General features: G+C 36.9%; 1 protein-coding gene across 1 annotated transcript in view; it reads right to left on the reverse strand.

The window, feature by feature from the left end:
* Nucleotides 1-17,500, reverse strand: part of PAMR1 (peptidase domain containing associated with muscle regeneration 1) — a 1,499,432-nt gene that overhangs the window by 1,281,631 nt on the left and 200,301 nt on the right. The window contains exon 2 of the mRNA XM_044082656.1: nucleotides 13,533-13,699. The gene's annotated coding sequence lies outside the window, so the exon portion shown is untranslated. The remainder of the gene's footprint in view (nucleotides 1-13,532; nucleotides 13,700-17,500) is intronic.

Consider the following 17,500-nt stretch of genomic DNA (forward strand, 5'->3'; position numbering starts at 1 on the left):
AAAATAAATCCCCCCCACCCAACAAACTTTTTTTTTTTCCCCCCTCCCCTTTTTAAAAAAAAAAAAAAAAAAAATTGCAATGGCCAGAATTCCCCCTTCAACTTATCTCACAACTACAAATTGCACACTCCATCCTACATAAATCTTCTGCCTGGCCCTCTCTCTCATCCCTCATTTTCTTCTACACCCCCACTAGATCTTTCAAAATCTCTGACCAGCTACTCCTTGACATACATAAACCAACTTAAACATTGGTAAAGTTCTTTATAACTGCAATGTGTCTCTGGCCTTGAACAAACTTCCTAACTCAAACAGAAACATCCCAAATACAATTCAATTAAAAAAGCAACTAAACTTTTTTTCTTAAGCTCATGAATCTGCCCATGCCGGGAGCCTTCATGAACTCTCCCATCTCCAGCCATATCTCTCTTCCTTCAACTTATTTCTCTTCCTCTCCAATAGCTTCATGCTTACTTTTTTCTTTGAATCTTCCTCTCTCACATTTTTAGACAGCTATACGCATATAGTAATGTGACTTCTATGCATCCACTACAACTAAAACTATTAAATTAGGTGTGTAGTTCAGCAATTTTTTTGTAGGTATTTATACTCCTATAGGACTAGGATGCCACTCTTCCTCAAATGTGCACATTCCCTGTCTCCTCTGTCAGCACTAATGGTGCATATTTGAAATTGCCAGTTTCTATTACGTTAACCTAATTCTATTTTCTTATTGTAACTGCATCTTGTTTAACTTTTTTTTGCCATAATCCATGTTTTAGTTTTGTATTTTTACAATATTGTATAACTTATAATGCATTACTCTGTTTCTTTAAGTATTTGTACAAAAGGTTCTGGATCTTTTCTCCGCAGGTCTCCACTAAAAATCGGCTTCTAGCTCAGTTGGACCAACCCAGTTAACAAATATCAAATAAATAAATAAACTTTTGTCTTGACAATTTTTTATTTTCTATTTAAAATTATTTTCAGATTTCGATTTTTAGTTGCTGAAAATAGACCAACTGTGATAGGCTTTTATAGGTCTTGTGCTGCTGGCTGTGTATGGTTTGGTTTAATTATTATTTGAAACTCTCTAGATATAAAGGCTACTCCATCTCCTTTTGGTTGCTCCTGTTAGGGGTCACTACAACAGATCATAGGTCTGCAGAATAAGTGGCAGGAGAGTATCACAGTGTTGAGTTGCCAGCCTGGTGCCCGATCTTCCTCAGAAGGTGCACGCACGCAGACACTCACACCTACATAACTCCACCTGCAGCATGTCTTAGGAATGTTGTATGAAACCAGACCACCCGGAAGAAGCTCACACAAACACAGGGAGGACATCATACCTCTCAACCATACCAAATTCCTCAGTATTTACCAGTTTTGAGGGCAAAATAATGGGGTACCACTAATTTCTGAGTGGCCCCTTCAATTCAAGATTTTCAGACTCAGAGACAGGTGGGAGTTTCAAACTGTGGGTGGTGACATTGCTTGTAGCAGTGTATTGCTCGGAGCACTGGAAATAGGTCAATAATTTATACCAAGTTACTTCTCATTGTGTTACATCCATTAAATAACATAAGATGACTCCATCAAGCAAAACTTTTTTTTTTTTAAATAATGTCTATCTTAATTAAGACTTAAAAGCTCATATTAGTTTTGGCACCATGACCATGCCCAGCTGGGTCCCAAACCAGTACTTCACCCTGAAAGTAACGCAAGATGGAAAGGGCAAGGACTGTAAATCACGTCAGATGTGGTAAAATGTGTGGTGCATGGTGTGTGTGTGTGTGTGTGTGTGTGTGTGTGTGTGTAAACGTATGAGCTTACAACTATTTGCACATAGAAACTCCATTACTTCTGCCAACATTTGCAGCAGGTATTGTCTTTCACTGTAAACAACCAGTACCGATTGGGATAGTAAACACAGCGCATTTACATTTTTGCGTCAAGCTTCCTTTTGATCAGTTTTGAAGTGAAAGATTAATGCCAAAGGTCACTGCCCAGTGGAAAAATAATATATGTAATATAGTACATGATAACGTGACCATCATTAGGGCACCAAAAGGTTTTGTTCCAATATACCATATGTAGCAATAAGAGTTATGCAAGTTTTAAATGGCAGTGTTTTGCATTTTTAATAAATACGTGAACAGGGGACTTCAAATCATGGTGACGTACATTGCTAGTAGTCGTAGGACTGATGGAGAAAGCGGTGAAGGATCCGGAGTAAGGGTTGAGTGTCCGTCCTTAATTCTTTACAGGCAAGTGTTGGTCAGACTTGGGCTTGGAGTGGAAAGTGTTTCAAAATCTGTAAAAATGTGGATACCTACAGAAAATGAGTAATACAGGGTTGTTAAGTGTTGCTAGTGGTCAACTCTTTGATTATTTCTTTGCTTCTGCAGAGGCCTGGAGCACGTTACTAGAAATTAGTTTACTAACTGCAAACTGTCCAGGGGAGCCACTAAAATCCCAGGAATGGTGTCAGTCTTCTACATGGTTTCTCTGTCTTGCTTTGATGCTCACGCAGACTTACTTTCCTACTTTAACTCAATACGTTATGTGCATAGTTCATGCAACGAAACAAAACCTTGGAGGGTATTATTACCAGCTCAAGCACAGATTTATGCGACATGTTTCGTTTTCTATTTTGGACAAATTCCAAAATGCAAGAATGTAGCTTGTGATTTATAGTGCACCACTGCAAGTCGTGATTTTTACACAATATTTCTTATTGTTTATAATGTTACTATGTTTACTGTCAACCAAATGTGTCAACAAAACAAAGTGTCTTGCCACACTGTGTAGCGCAAGGAAGTAGGGAAGTGTGTGTGTGTGTGTGTGTGTGTGTGTGTGTGTGTGTGTGTGTGTGTGTGTGTGTGTGTGTCAGTCATACCTCTCAATCTCTCAGAGCAAGAAATCTGGACAAAGCCAAAAATAATGATGAGACAAAGACCCAAAAAATAGGGACACATTTTAAATACTGCTCATGTAAACACAGATAGTTGCTAGAATAACAGGTTTTACATTATTATGTATTTTTTGTGGGATATGAAGTCTGAAATTCAAATGTCTGCCATTATTTATTATTTAGTGACTTCAGTCTTACAATCCCATTGGAGTGGGCAAGTTACATGAATATGTATGCAAATTTTATGTTAATTAGCATCCCAGTTTTTGGCCAGTTGTACCTATTTTTCATGGGCCTTTGTCCAGATTTTTGATGTTCCCAGGTTGAAAGGTATGGAGGACATGCAGACACTGCACAGAAGGCACCCTGCCAAGAATCAAATTGGAGAACCTTTTGCTGTAAGGTGATAATGCTAACCACTGTGCCACTGTGCTCCCACCTATAAAGACTAGTCTGCTGGAGTTTTTCAACTGTTAAATGCTATTCATTATCATTGCAACAATGTGTAAACAACTTTAATAACACACTTATATGCATGTGCTTACCTGTGCGAGTAAATCTCATTATTATAATTGATAAACGTATCTAAAAGTAATGTGCTACTTTAGTTAGTAACTAGTAATAGCAATATATTACTTTTTTTAGAAAAGTAATAAGTAATATATTATTTTCACTGAAAGGTAACTAGCAATAGTAATTTACTACTTTTATAAGTAACTAGCCCAACACTGGCTGCCAGGTATAGGCTGATGACACATGAGGGAGGAAGAAATGATCGGACAAAATCTGTGTGCCACAGGGAAGATGAAGAAAGGGGATACAGGGGCATGCTGTGAGAGCAACAACTATCCATTCCCAATGAATACCAAGAATGAAGGTAAGTGATAATGTTGAGGTAAAGGCAAGTGATGCAATGGAGGTGCAAAATCCCCTCAGAAAACATACGTACAAAGAATCAGTCCAACATATTCAGAGTTAAGGTAGAAGTACAAGGTAACAGCTGGCTATGCTATGATGACCCCTATACATTGGCTAAAACTCCTCAGTTGTGGGCATTGCAAAACCCTGATGTCCATAAGGTATTCCTGTCTGAAGACAAAGGAATCACCCAGCAAATGTTTACTTTGGCTATGCCCCACCAGTGGTGGTCCAAAGGAGAACTCAGTAACTGGATGCAATAAGTGAGTGACCTGATGTCAGTGGTGTCTAACCCTGCCAAGCAGGTCCAACAAAAAAGATGATGACAATATACACAGACACACAAATTTATATGTGAATGTGTATATATATATATATATATATATATATATATATATATATATATAGTATGTGTGGAAGTATGCCAAAAGTGTTCTAGAGGTATCAAAAGCAGGAAGACTGAATGCTCATGGTTACAGTAAGTGGTCGTCTTCTTTCAGCTTTTCCTGGTTAGGGGTCACCACAGTGCATCACCTGCCCGCTCATGATAGGCAGTGGAGTTTTAAGGTGTCGAGTTGTCAGCCCGGCACCCAACCTTCCACAGAAGGCACACACCCATACATGCACTCTCACCTACAGTCAATTTAGAGTGTCTAATCCACCTACAGCATGTCTTTGGGATGTGGGAGGAAACCAGAGCAAACCCACATGACCACAGGGAGGACATGCAGACTCCGCACAGAAGGCACCCCAGCCAAAGATCGAACCAGAGAACCTCTTGCTGTGAGGCGGCAACACTAATCGCTGCACCACTGTGGCCGCCTGGTTACAGTAAGTGTTATTGCGTTTTAATGCCAAACATTTGAATATGCTAAATGTTTTAAAATAGGGATGGGAAATGTATGTGCAACTGTCAGCAGTTAGTGTTAGACTAAGGGCTAGGGGAAAGGTATAAACCTAATGTTGTGGTTGCAGTAAAGTGTACTGATAAAGACACTTGATCAGTAGTGGAATGATCATCTGAATATATATGCTGTTTTATGTGAAGTGTGTGTGCATGTCTTGTTTAGTGGTAGTGTTAAGGGAAAAGAGATTTTCCCAAGGCAAGGTTAGGAATAGAGGCAGGGCAGGTCTAAGGTTATGAATAAGGGCAGGCTAGGGTTAGGGTTCGTCTTAGCAAGTGTCTATATTCAAAGTCTATGGCTCATCCACATCGCTGCAACATCAAGGCTGTTGTCTGCTGAACTTTTTGATGGCATGTGCACTATTTGGCTGCAAAAGGCAGTGTAGCCCTTAGGCTACTTAATGCTAACATTTTAGCCTATAGATCGGTATTTTGTCTGGGATGTCATTGTCTCATTTCTATCATTTAGTTCATAATGCCACAGAGAGTAAAGGCACATAATGCAAAAGCAGGGTAAATGGTTTTGTTCTTTCTGAATTCTCCCAAGTATGAAGTCAATGTTTAATTACTTAATGTGGCAATGTACACATCCATATTGTATGCTATATACAACACTCACAAATTGCATATACCTTTATAGCACAGTCTGACATGATGCTTTAAACAAACTACTGCATGTCTGATACATAAAAAAATTCCTGTAAATTAAAACAATTTCAAAGGCGGTTTCTCTTCGCACTGCTGATTTTGACACATCATTTAACATTCTAATTATTTTCCTCATTTTTATATTAGAAAAAATGATACTACTTTTCCAAAATTGCTCAATTCAACCAAGAAGCCTGCATTTAAATACTAAACTTAAAATAAATATTATGTTCTAGGGCCATTGTAAACATGTCATTTCACATCAGTGCCTAGGAGATACAAACACAGTTAAGCTGTTTTAATCTTTCCATTAACATTGCATTACACCGTGCCTCTGGCAAATCCTTTTATGTACAGGAACTTTATCTGATTAAAATCTTTCAGGATTAACAGCTGTTCCAGTATCAGAAGTAGCATTTTTAGATAAAATACTCAAACGGTATTGATTGAAATCAACAGAGACGAAAACATAACTTTAATCTGAGACCACGAATTACATTTATTATTTTAATCTTATCAGTCAATGTGTATATTTAATTCACTGTGTTTCATTACTGTCGATCTTTGCTTTTAAAAAAAAATTCCTTAGAAAAACAAACATTTGAGATTAGCCATATCTACAATAGCAGCAAATTGTTTTCAACCAGCACTTCAGTAAGGACGGTGCCAACAGTAATCTAAAACACTGGTATTAGAAAGAAATGAGTTGTAAAATCAGAAGTCAGAGAATTGTTGTAATAGGCAACTGAGTGAAATAAATTACTACCTCAGGTGATGTTACACCTTGAGATAGAACTGTGCATTCAGATTGGCAAGGCAAAAATTCTAACATATAGGTTGGTGTTCATAGATATTGCACAAACGCATTAAGGTAATTGGCACTGTCTGCACATAAGAACAGCTCTCCCCTGATTCATAGAGGCCATTTATTCTTAAGTGAGATAGCCTCAATTGAACATATTTAAATGAAGGAATAATGATATGGTAACGAGAAATGATATAAAAGTCCTATTGCTAATAAGCCCTCTTCCCACCTGCTTGCTATTAAGCCATATTTTGACCTATTTCCACACCATCTTCAGATGCATAATAAGAGACGGAATCTTAACTTTTCTATCTACTTTACAATTGGAGAAGATGATCTTATTGCTAGCATAGATATTTCTTGGTGTGAGCAGCTTATCTTGTCTGAGCCAAAACCCCTTTCACCTTTAAAGGTAATTGAAGGACAAGAAAGCAAAATATAGACAGACAGGGATATTAACGGTTTTAATGAGCATGTATGGCCCATAAATGTGAAGTGGGGGTATGTGTTGCATTCCTATGCCTATGGACACTAAGGTATGTATAGCCTGTAGCCATGCGGACCTTCCAAAGACAGACAGGTGTTTCTCAGGCTTCTACCCCAAGGATGCTTCAACAGTTCCTCGATATACTCTTGGCACATGTAGATACTTACAGCTATTTCCTGCTGTCACCTCAGGTTGGTCAGGGCCAGGTCTATGCATGCCTTTTATGGGGTGGTATGTTTCACTGAGGTGACAGGTATGACAGTTTGCACCCATGTTGCCATTAGTCCCCTATCAGGTCCATGGGGGGAGCAGTAGCAGAACAAGAAGTGCTAACATTACACCAACTTTGCCATTAGTCCCCTATCAGGTCCATGGGGGGAGCAGTAGCAGAACAAGAAGTGCTAACATTACACCAACTGCCAGGTAGTGTGTCACGCATGAGGGTGCATCACCAACACTTTGGCTCAGCATCCTGGCAGAGTCCATGATTACCATATCTGGAAAACGAACTCACTCTACTGCCTCTTCTTGCATGGTAGGATGCCCCACAGTCATCTCTTTGGTAAGTGGAAATTTTAGTTTTATTCATCTAATTAGAATATTCTCAGTAAAACATATTGTTTAATACTACACCACACTCCCGTTGTTGCTTCTCCCCCTTTCTCTTTTGTCTTCTGTTTTTCAGGTGATACAGGTTATCCACTTAAACCATGGCCTATCACTCCTGTGAGAAATCTGACAGCAACTGCATAACAGAATGTTAATGCTACCCAGTCCCAGACTCGTACTGGCATGGAGGGAGTTTATGATCTATTAAAAGCTTATTTCTATTGCCTGGATGAGTGTGAGAGGTGCCTTTCAGTATGGCTCAGCTACTGCATGTAGGATGTTTACCACATGTTGTATTCTGCACAACACGTTCATGCACCTGTCTGATGGCAAAGTGGCCCATGATGTCATTGTGGCTCCCAGTACAGGTTCTACCATGATTAATGATGCCCAGTCAGCAGCAGTAGTAAAGGACCCCAGCAGCAGGCTCATGCATGGTACGTGACTGCACAGTTGAAAAGGTGTCATTAGTCCACCACTATGGATCATGACATTCAGGTTAGTGTTTCCTTTCCTATAAAAAAAAACAGAGTATAACTGATGCATGCAGTGCTATGTATGCTCTGTGCTGTTTGGTGTGAGACAAAGAATATAACTGATGCAGGCAGTGCAAAGTGTGGTCTGTGCTGTGTGGTGTGAGACACACAGTATAACTAATGCATGTAGTGGTATGTGTGGTGTGAGACACACAGTATAACTGATGCATGCAGTGATATATTTGGGCTATACTGCATGGTGTGAGACAAACAGAATAGCTGGTGCCTGCAGTGATATATATATGGGCTATGTTGTGTGGTATGAGACGCAGAGTATAACTGATGCATGCAGTGCTATGTGTGGTCTGTGCTGTGTGGTGTGACACACAGTATAACTGATGCATGCGGTGCTATGTGTGGTATGTGCTCTGTGGTGTGAGGCCTAGTATCACTGTTGATCAGATATTTTCTCATTTTTTTGCAGTATAGTTAATAATACTCTTTATAAAACTGATACCTGACTGTTCACTGAGACCTTTTTAATCATTTTAATGGCATTGTGTAATGAATATTTACATTTTTTACAGTTTGCTGCATATATTTTTCTTAGGGCCTCTAGATGATTATACACAAACAGAGTGCTACTTTAGTTAATGAATGGTTAGATTTTGAAAAACTGTATCTATCACAATCAATAAATTTGCATTTACAATGAGTTTGTGCCTTGGAAAATGTATCACATGCTCTTTATTATGCAATGTTTCTACAGTTTTACCTATGACATATTAGAAATGATTGACTGTTAAGGTACTGTACACACTAGATACATTCATTTTATGTCATACATACCAACTTCCCCTAGAAACAGCAATCATAATTTGTGCAGTGCTGAGGGTGAAGTGGCAACAGTTGTAGTATTGATGGTAGGATAGTCAAGTAATCTGTAATTGTTTTTTAGTGTGTTTTATCCTCTTAACAGTTTGTATTGTTTTTTACCTTCTTTGCAACTGTTAGCTGTACCGTTATTCTTAATAATGAATGGGCCCTTAATACTGTTAAGCATTGTAATTTGCATGTTTTGCCCTCCACTATTCTTTATTTTATTTTCTTTTATTGTAAGCATTGTCATAAATCAAATGAAATGCATACACATGGAAAACCAATTAATACTGGGTTACATTGTACATTGGCATATTCATTCACTCATTTCCCATATTCTGCAGTAATATATATATATATATATATATATATATATATATATATATATATATATATATATATATATATATATATATATATATATATGTGTGTGTGTGTGTGTGTGTGTGTGTGTGTGTGTGTGTGTGTGTGTGTGTGTGTGTGCATTTTTCTTTTTTGTGTTTTGTCTACATTGCCTTTGAAGTTAAACAGTAAAACCATTGTACTGAATGCTACCATAGTGAAGTAAAACATTTCATGTCTTAAGTACCCAAAATGTCTAGACTGAGTTACAATAGGTCAAGGTCAAATGTGTCATACACAACACTTCCTAAAGATAGGGTGGATAAAGATGCATGTGGGATCAAGGAGGGCCTGTCATGTGAGCTTGATGATGACTTCACCTGCTGGATGCAGGAGATCCTGCAGACACTGATCTGACAGTACTGTATGACTGAAACCTTGAATGAGAGGTTCTGCTACATTTAGATGAACACTGACGTAAGCTACATGAAATCTATTCTGTTGGGTCCCCTTACCCCACACTATGCACACTACCTTCCTGAGATGCACTTGTACTGCAACAGGCTATGACCCCATGTGTCTGTACAGTAGCATACCCTTATCCTCATCCAACACCAACTCCTATTTGACTGTTAGGTTCTCACTAGTGTGCACAAGCAGGTGGAGATGGAATGTTGTGTGTGCCACCATACTGTGGATCAGTGTTATCATGACATTATCCCTACTCTCTACCATTTCCATATAGTGCTGTAAATCCTCACATACACCCTGTAGAACTCTGACCATTTCTATATGACACTCTGTAGAAGTGCACTAAGACATAATGACATGGCACATTATCTTGTGGGTAGCCAATACTTTACATGTTTCCTGAGGTAGCTGTAACATGTGCCTGCACTTACCACCCCTGTAAAAGTATCGCAGTGGATGCTGTTACTCTGATTTTGTGCCATCACCCAGAGAAGGTGTTCATGTGGTTCTTGAGACACGGGTTTTGTGGTGCATTAGTTTTCTCCCTAGAGAACATGTGGTGTAATGTCCCCATGCACTTGACATTGTAATCCAATGTCATTTCCTACAAAGTTACTAACATGTTGTGGGGTGTGAGATCTGCCATTAAACTTGAGGACTGTGTGCCACTTTCCTCAGGCTGTCTCATAAACATAACTATGTCATCATCATTATCCATTCTGCTACTGGTTTCTAAATTTACTGGTATCATGGAACTGTTCATTTCTTCTGCTGACCCTGTAAAGAATTAAATGATTGCGTTACTACTCAGGTACTGGAGTATACTACTGTAAGCTGTATTTTAAGGAGTGGATGACACCTACCTTGCACATTCTGTTCAATGTCATTATGTGCAGAAGGGGAGGGCTAACCTTTTCATTGTAAATATCATTCTGGCACATCCTACAATAGCATTGGCCACTTCTTGCACTGTGTCAGTGTGCAATTCCTTTCTCCATTATCATCATTTATATCCATAACACGTGGTTCGAGACCTTTGCCCTCTCAGATTGTCTGGGTCCAGCTATTCCAAAAAGGCATTTTCCATATGCTCTAAGGGCTGCCTTGAGTATGCTGTCCTCCCTCACAGCTGAAACTATTTTTACTTTGAATAGATCCTTGCTACTGGATCATGCGTCCACCTAAAAACAGCATCAATACATTGAACCTTGATAAAAGAAAATGTAATCCAGTCATCAGCCAAGCAAAAGAGCAATAAAAGCCATGCCTGCATTCCTCAGAAATAAATCATTTAAAAACTGTTTTCAATAGCATTAATTCTGAGTACAGCAACACTTACCCTGACACAACACCCATATTCATCACATACTGCTAATCAAACTTCACCCAGTTAAAGCCATGTAGTATCGACTCATTGCTTCCTATAAGAATATAGTCACCTGGAATGTAGAGTTGCTTTGTATCCTGTAAGAGTATACTCATCTTTACAGTAGACTTCCCTGTACTCCTGAAATGAGTATACTAATCACTGTTTACAATATATAATTTCTGAATTTCTGGTAAAGGTGCATATGTAAAACTAAGGCAGAAAAGTGGCACCTACAAACTGGCATGATTTGTCGGCATGGCAGTAAAATTGTGAGCATGGGATGTGCGGAGCTGGAATTGTTAAGGAGTGTTTGCAAAAAGTTCTGAAAAATATGACATATTTCCATGTTTACATTAACAATGCAAAATTACGAGTGTGATACTATCTTGTTGGGGGTGGTGTATTCAAGAAGTGGGTGTTAGTAAAAGATGACATTAAAACACGGTGAGTAATATGATGACATTCTGAGATATAAATGTTCTTTTGGTAAATCAGTTATCGGTTATATATATATATTTCCATAACTGCATAAATTTCATAGAAACTGTGTAACCTACAGGTGAACAAATTGTGTCATCTTATACAAAATAATAAGGCACACAGTGGTGTCACTGATACTTGACATCTAATGAAAAGGGTTTTGTAGATTTTAAAATATTGTGAAATTATTATATGCATAATTTCAATAAATCCAGTAACATCACATAACAGCATTATGCTATCCCTCTTGTCATATATCTTTAGAAAGCTTGTGAACAGGTGAGCAAGTCTGTCAATGATATTTTGGTTTTATCTGGAACACTTAACATAGATTTAACCCTTTGTTTTAATATAATAATACAAAATCAGCAACTACAGACATACCTTTAATACCAACACTGGGATATAACTCCATTATCTATCGAAGAGAGATCATATTTTACATTTTCTGTAACTCACATTTTTAATCATATCTTATAAATCCAGCAAAGTCTGTTTTCAGTAAGGATTTTAAAGAAACTCTCTCAGGAAGCAAGTGGTTTTCTGAGTTAGAATATCTCAGGAAGGAAAGGTGTTAAGTAGCCTCTGCTATTCAGGATTAAATGAATCAACCTGTATAGTATCGTCCACAAATGAAGAATAGTATTGCAGATACTTATAATTACTTTGCCATCATATGCTGTTGGTAACAGAGTTGAATTCCTCCCCTAACATTTTCTGTATTATAATGATATGATTTTTCATTCATGAGTGGCAAATCTTGTCCCACAGTACAGCAACATTTATACCGAAAACACAATGCATCGATGTAAATACACTACATTACATTTCACTTACTTATAATTGTGTGTTAATATCCAGGATAGCATAAGCTACACATGCAAAAAAATGCAAACATTTCTTCCACATTACCATGTATTTCCAATACTAATGTCATGAATTACCATTTATAAATGATGCTCCAGTCAAAAGCATGGACATGAATTAACTGCATGTGACAGTCACATCAAGGAAAACTACATTTCACTTGGTAATAATTGTCCTACAAATTGAATATGTACTATCTGACAATAATTTATAACTGTATTACTATTCTTATCTTACTTAAGAAACTCTGTGCTTTCACAAAACACATGCCACCTAATTCAACTGTCTGCAACTAAATATGGTGATATTAAAGTTATTCACGTAAAATCATGCTTATGTACACATTATGTATGTAAATTAAGCTGAATTCCACGTATTTATTTATTTAACATTTGTTTACTGGTAAAGTCCGACTGGGCACAGATCCCTTTACAGTGGAGGCCTGTGGAGAAAAGCTCCAGTTATGCAAAATTACAAGTTTGAGTTACAGTTAAAGGTAATATAAGACTTATACAAAAACATAAAGTTTATATACACTGCAAAAGAAAAAGGCTTGTCTGCAAGCAAGCTCATAGTGTCAAACATAAAAGTTACAAAAAGTTAAATATAAAATTTCTTAGATAAACGCATACAATAGACATCACAGTATGAGTATGTACAAATGTTTGTAAGTCATTTGTCATGCTTGGGAAGAAAAAGAATTCAGGAACTGCAGTAATACATAAGTGCATATCTCAGGAAGGAAATGTGTTAAGTAGCCTCTGTTATTCAGGATTAAACTGACCCCAGTAGATGAAGATGAGCTATGCTGAGCAGAACTGAACCAAGCTGACCTCAGGAGCATGCAAAATTTCCTAACATATCTCAAAAATCTATGTGTATGTAAAAAAGAAAATTAAGTCAACAACATTTAAACTGCGGCATCTAGAAGCCTAATCCACACCATCTTGTATACTCTGACACACCTTCTCACCTCATGCTGTTTTGATCAAAGCTAAGTGACACCAGCTTTAAGTGTTATTTATAAACTGAAGTAAAAAAAAATAATAATACAAGTATTACCCGAAGCACTACTTAAAAAAGCATGCTTTCATAACTGAGTAATGCAAGAAATAAATGTCAATTGTGTGAATAAAGTTTAAACTATTAATGAGCAGAAGCAATTGCACATGTAAGCAAATCCCAAACTAAAGATTTAATCACTGACTTTCATTTGTAATAACACAGAAATGTTTAAATATTCCTTTAAAAATCTCCAAATTTAAGTGACAATGCAGTTTGTTAAACCAAACTTGCCAATAAAAGCAATTCCATGCATGATGACCCTACATGGCAGTTGGATTTGGTTATGGCGAAGTCTTACCTCAATAGTTGTGGTGATCATCTGTGAAACACAGCTATGCAGTTACAATCCTCACTTTGGAACCAGTGCTTCGAATAATGGTAGCAACTGAGAATGCACGAGGCTGAGTTCCAAGCTGGTTTGATAAGCAGACAAAGATCATGAACTACCTTTTGCAGGACACATACCTGGAAAACAATGAAAGAACAGTAGCAGCACGGAGTCAAAAAAGGTTGACATCTGGCAAGAGCTAAGTGAGCACCTTTTACTACTGACAGGGATCGCCTGCTCTGAGCCTCAGTGTCAGCACAGGTATTATGACCTGCAGAGACACCGGCCTGACCAGATGGCAGAGTGGGTAATCAGGTTAGCGCGACAAGGTCTGAGCTCTACAGTAAGTATTTTATCAGTATTTTTCGTCTCAAGTCAAATAGGTTGTAAAATAAATGCATGAGAAATAGTGCATAAATACAACTTAATATGAGAAGAAATATATGTGTAAATGCAAATATGTATTTATATATATATATATATATATATATATATAAATATATAAAATCCCCAAAACACTTCCAGCATACAGAAAAGGAGGCTACACGATGGTTTAAAGCATTTATTGCCAACACAGTCTGCCCCACAGACCGGTTTCGCTCGAAAACGTCATCAGTGTATACTTGAACGCATATGCTTCCTGATTTAAATAATCATACCAACAGTTACTATTAAAGTGACATACCATCAATACTCAAATGCACAGTGATTAAGCAGTATTCCCTATATTTAACATAAATGTTCACATATCTCTAACCATAATACAATATATTACTGCATATAGTCATATATGAAAAAAGGAATACCACTACTAACAATTATACGTAAATCCTATAAACCCACCTACTAGTGTTAATCTCAAAATATCTAAATACAAAAAATGTGTGGAAAAATGTGTGTAGAAAAACTTCCCCACATACTCCTACTCTCAGTACTATAACCTGAGGCAAACCATATATATATATATATATATATATATATATATATATATATATATATATATATATATATATATAGATTCATAGATTAGTACTAAGCTAACTGCCCTTGCGAGCCATTTTAAGCGTAGCCAATTATCCCTTGTGAGACTCAAACCCTGCACCTTGTGTTTGTAAGGCAAATACCTTAACCATTAGACCACCATCCCATGAGTTAAATAATCACCCCTGCCAAGTCTCGAAACCAGGACCCCTTCAATCAGTTTGCTTTATAGCATCAGTATGATACGGGTCTAGTAATTAAGACAAGCAACACTCTAAGAAGTTTAACTCACAGGCTTAAGAACACAAATGTTAAACTTCATTTGATACTTCAGAATCTGATTCCCTGTATTTTCACTTGCAAACTCTGTGATTGAGCGAGTCACTTAACCAGACAGTGCTCAGTGGTAACCACTGAAAATGACACCAGCACATGGTTAACAAATAAAAAAATAAATTAAAATAAAAGCAGCTATAGTATAACCTTTCTTCAGAAACCTATCATGCACTCTGCTTTCCTTGTCCAACAGAGTACTTAATGTAGTACTCACCCCTCCATTAGACTCCAGTTCTATACTAAAAGGGTCACACACAATATTGCTGTATAAAAGCTATACTTAAATAGCACCTTACGATTTTTTTTTTTTGAATGAAGCAGCTCAGTGTTCCATTCCTGTCTTCATTAAATATTAAGTAAAAAGCTGAATGGCTAGTAGCTTTGGCTGATTTAGTTTCAAAAATCTGGCAAATCTTATCCATGAAAATGCTTCTGATGACCACTTAAACAAATCTCCCAACAAAGCAAATACATATCAAAAAGATACATCCACTACAGACGAATCCGATGATTAAAGAACTTTCACAATAATCACCGCTACTATATCTCGCAAGAATTAGTATCTAAGAAGGCTAAATCATTAGCCCTCCCACTCCTCAGTTTTGGAGGATTAAGGGATCAGGTTTCTTCTCTCATTTATTTTCTCCCAAGAACACTGCATGAGATGCATCACATGTTCAGTCCTGAAAATGGATGCTGCCTTCTCCATATGGTCAAAATACTACTGTTCTCTCTCGCTTTGTATTCCACAAGCATTCAGGATTTTCTGATGTCATGGGTGGGGATACTTGTGTCTCGAACCTCGCATAAATGCACCATTAACATTTGGGAATCTGACTGCCCTTTAAAGATTTTTTTTTTCATTCAAGCATCTGTACAACTAACATCCAGCCCCTGGCTGGACCAATTATTCTGGCATTGGGCTTAGAGGATTAAAGCTCTGTTAATGAGCTGTTTCCTGTGGTCCAGAGGTGCAAGGTTCGAATCTCACAGCTTCTACTGCCTGTGTACAGGCACTGCTCCTGGGACTGAGTCTGAAAATGGTTCATGGAGATTTGTGCACCAGAAAACAAATAAAACAAATAATTCAACTAAAAGAATCACAGTCAAAAGACAGGAGAAACATGGTTGATCTTTACATAGAATATCACAACCAATTCAATATCTGACTCCTGTACCTGAGATAGGGCACTCCTTCCTGTCAAAGTATCAGCTTCAATTTCCAGCTGAATCAAGAAGAGTTGCCCCAAGACCACAACCTCTTAAATCTCTGGATAAAATATGAGTAGTAGAGAGTACAAGAACTCAAATGTGATTCCAGCCTATATATATATATATATATATATATATATATATATATATATATATATATATATATATATATATATATATATATATATCAAAAGGTAAAAAAAGAAACACAAAGAGAAATGCATTTGTATGCAAATATAGTATGTGTATGCACAGAATTAAGTGTATAAATACATATATGTATGCATATATAAAAATATAATGTCCAGAACTATACACACACTGACACGCATCAGATGCATCTGTATTTATACACAGATAGATATAAACATATTTGCATTGCTGCATACCTTAAATATACTGTCATTATTAGCTTATTAATTATATGCATTACAGGAAGAGAGCTTTTAAAAATGTTTTGCTTTTTGTAGGTCACAAACTATTTATTAAAATAATTGCAAAAGACAGTAATTCTTTCCAAAATACTAACTGCATGTGTAAGTTGGCTGACCACAGTTATCCATCACACCCTAGATAATGTGGGGGTGAAGGGTTTTAGTAGGAACTGAATGACCAGCACGAAGCTTAGTGAAAAAAAGCACTGTTCAATTTCTTACTTTCAAAATTTATGAACTATTTTGTTTACAGCAACTTTACATGATATTGCTTAAAAATGAAGGCAAGGTAAGCAGGGAATACTGCTAATCAAACACTTCAGTAGAAATATCTGCAAAGGTTGAAGAAATTACCCATCCCAGAAACACACAAGCTATAGCCAGAAAACAAAATGCAACAATGTGAAGGAAGTCATGATACCCTTTTGCTTTAATTTACAGTAAACAATACATGTTTCCTAATACAGATGGATTCCGTACAACTACAAAAAGAAATTCTGTGCTTTGATGACTAATAAATGTAAGCGTATAAGGGAAACGTATGATGGGTAAGCGATCATGCCCCATGTTAAGTAATGTAGTTGAACAGGAGATAAAATATAATTCTTGTCAGCAACATTGATGCCTAGCCGAGTCCATTTCAGCAAGATGTTTCATTTTAACACAGGAAAATACGTTACCATTTAAAATGTTATACCAGCTTGTTTCTTTAGTATCAGTAGACGGCAAATGCAAAAATCACCACCATTTCATATTGTTTTAATCATTTTTGATAGCTTTCCAATGCCATTTCCCAAAACATTATTGAAGAAAGTTTAAATAAAAATAAGTAACTGCTATTAATAAAATATGTAAAGGTGTATTACAAATAATATAACAAGTAGCAAATTATGAGTCCATTTATTGTCTCCATTTCTTGACTGCCTCTCTGCCTCTTTTTTTAATTTATTTTAATTCTGCATTACTTTCCTTTTC

Source organism: Protopterus annectens, chromosome 9.part0, assembly GCF_019279795.1.
Source record: "Protopterus annectens isolate FY-2018-M chromosome 9.part0, PAN1.0, whole genome shotgun sequence".
In the NCBI taxonomy this organism is placed as follows: Eukaryota; Metazoa; Chordata; order Ceratodontiformes; family Protopteridae; genus Protopterus; species Protopterus annectens.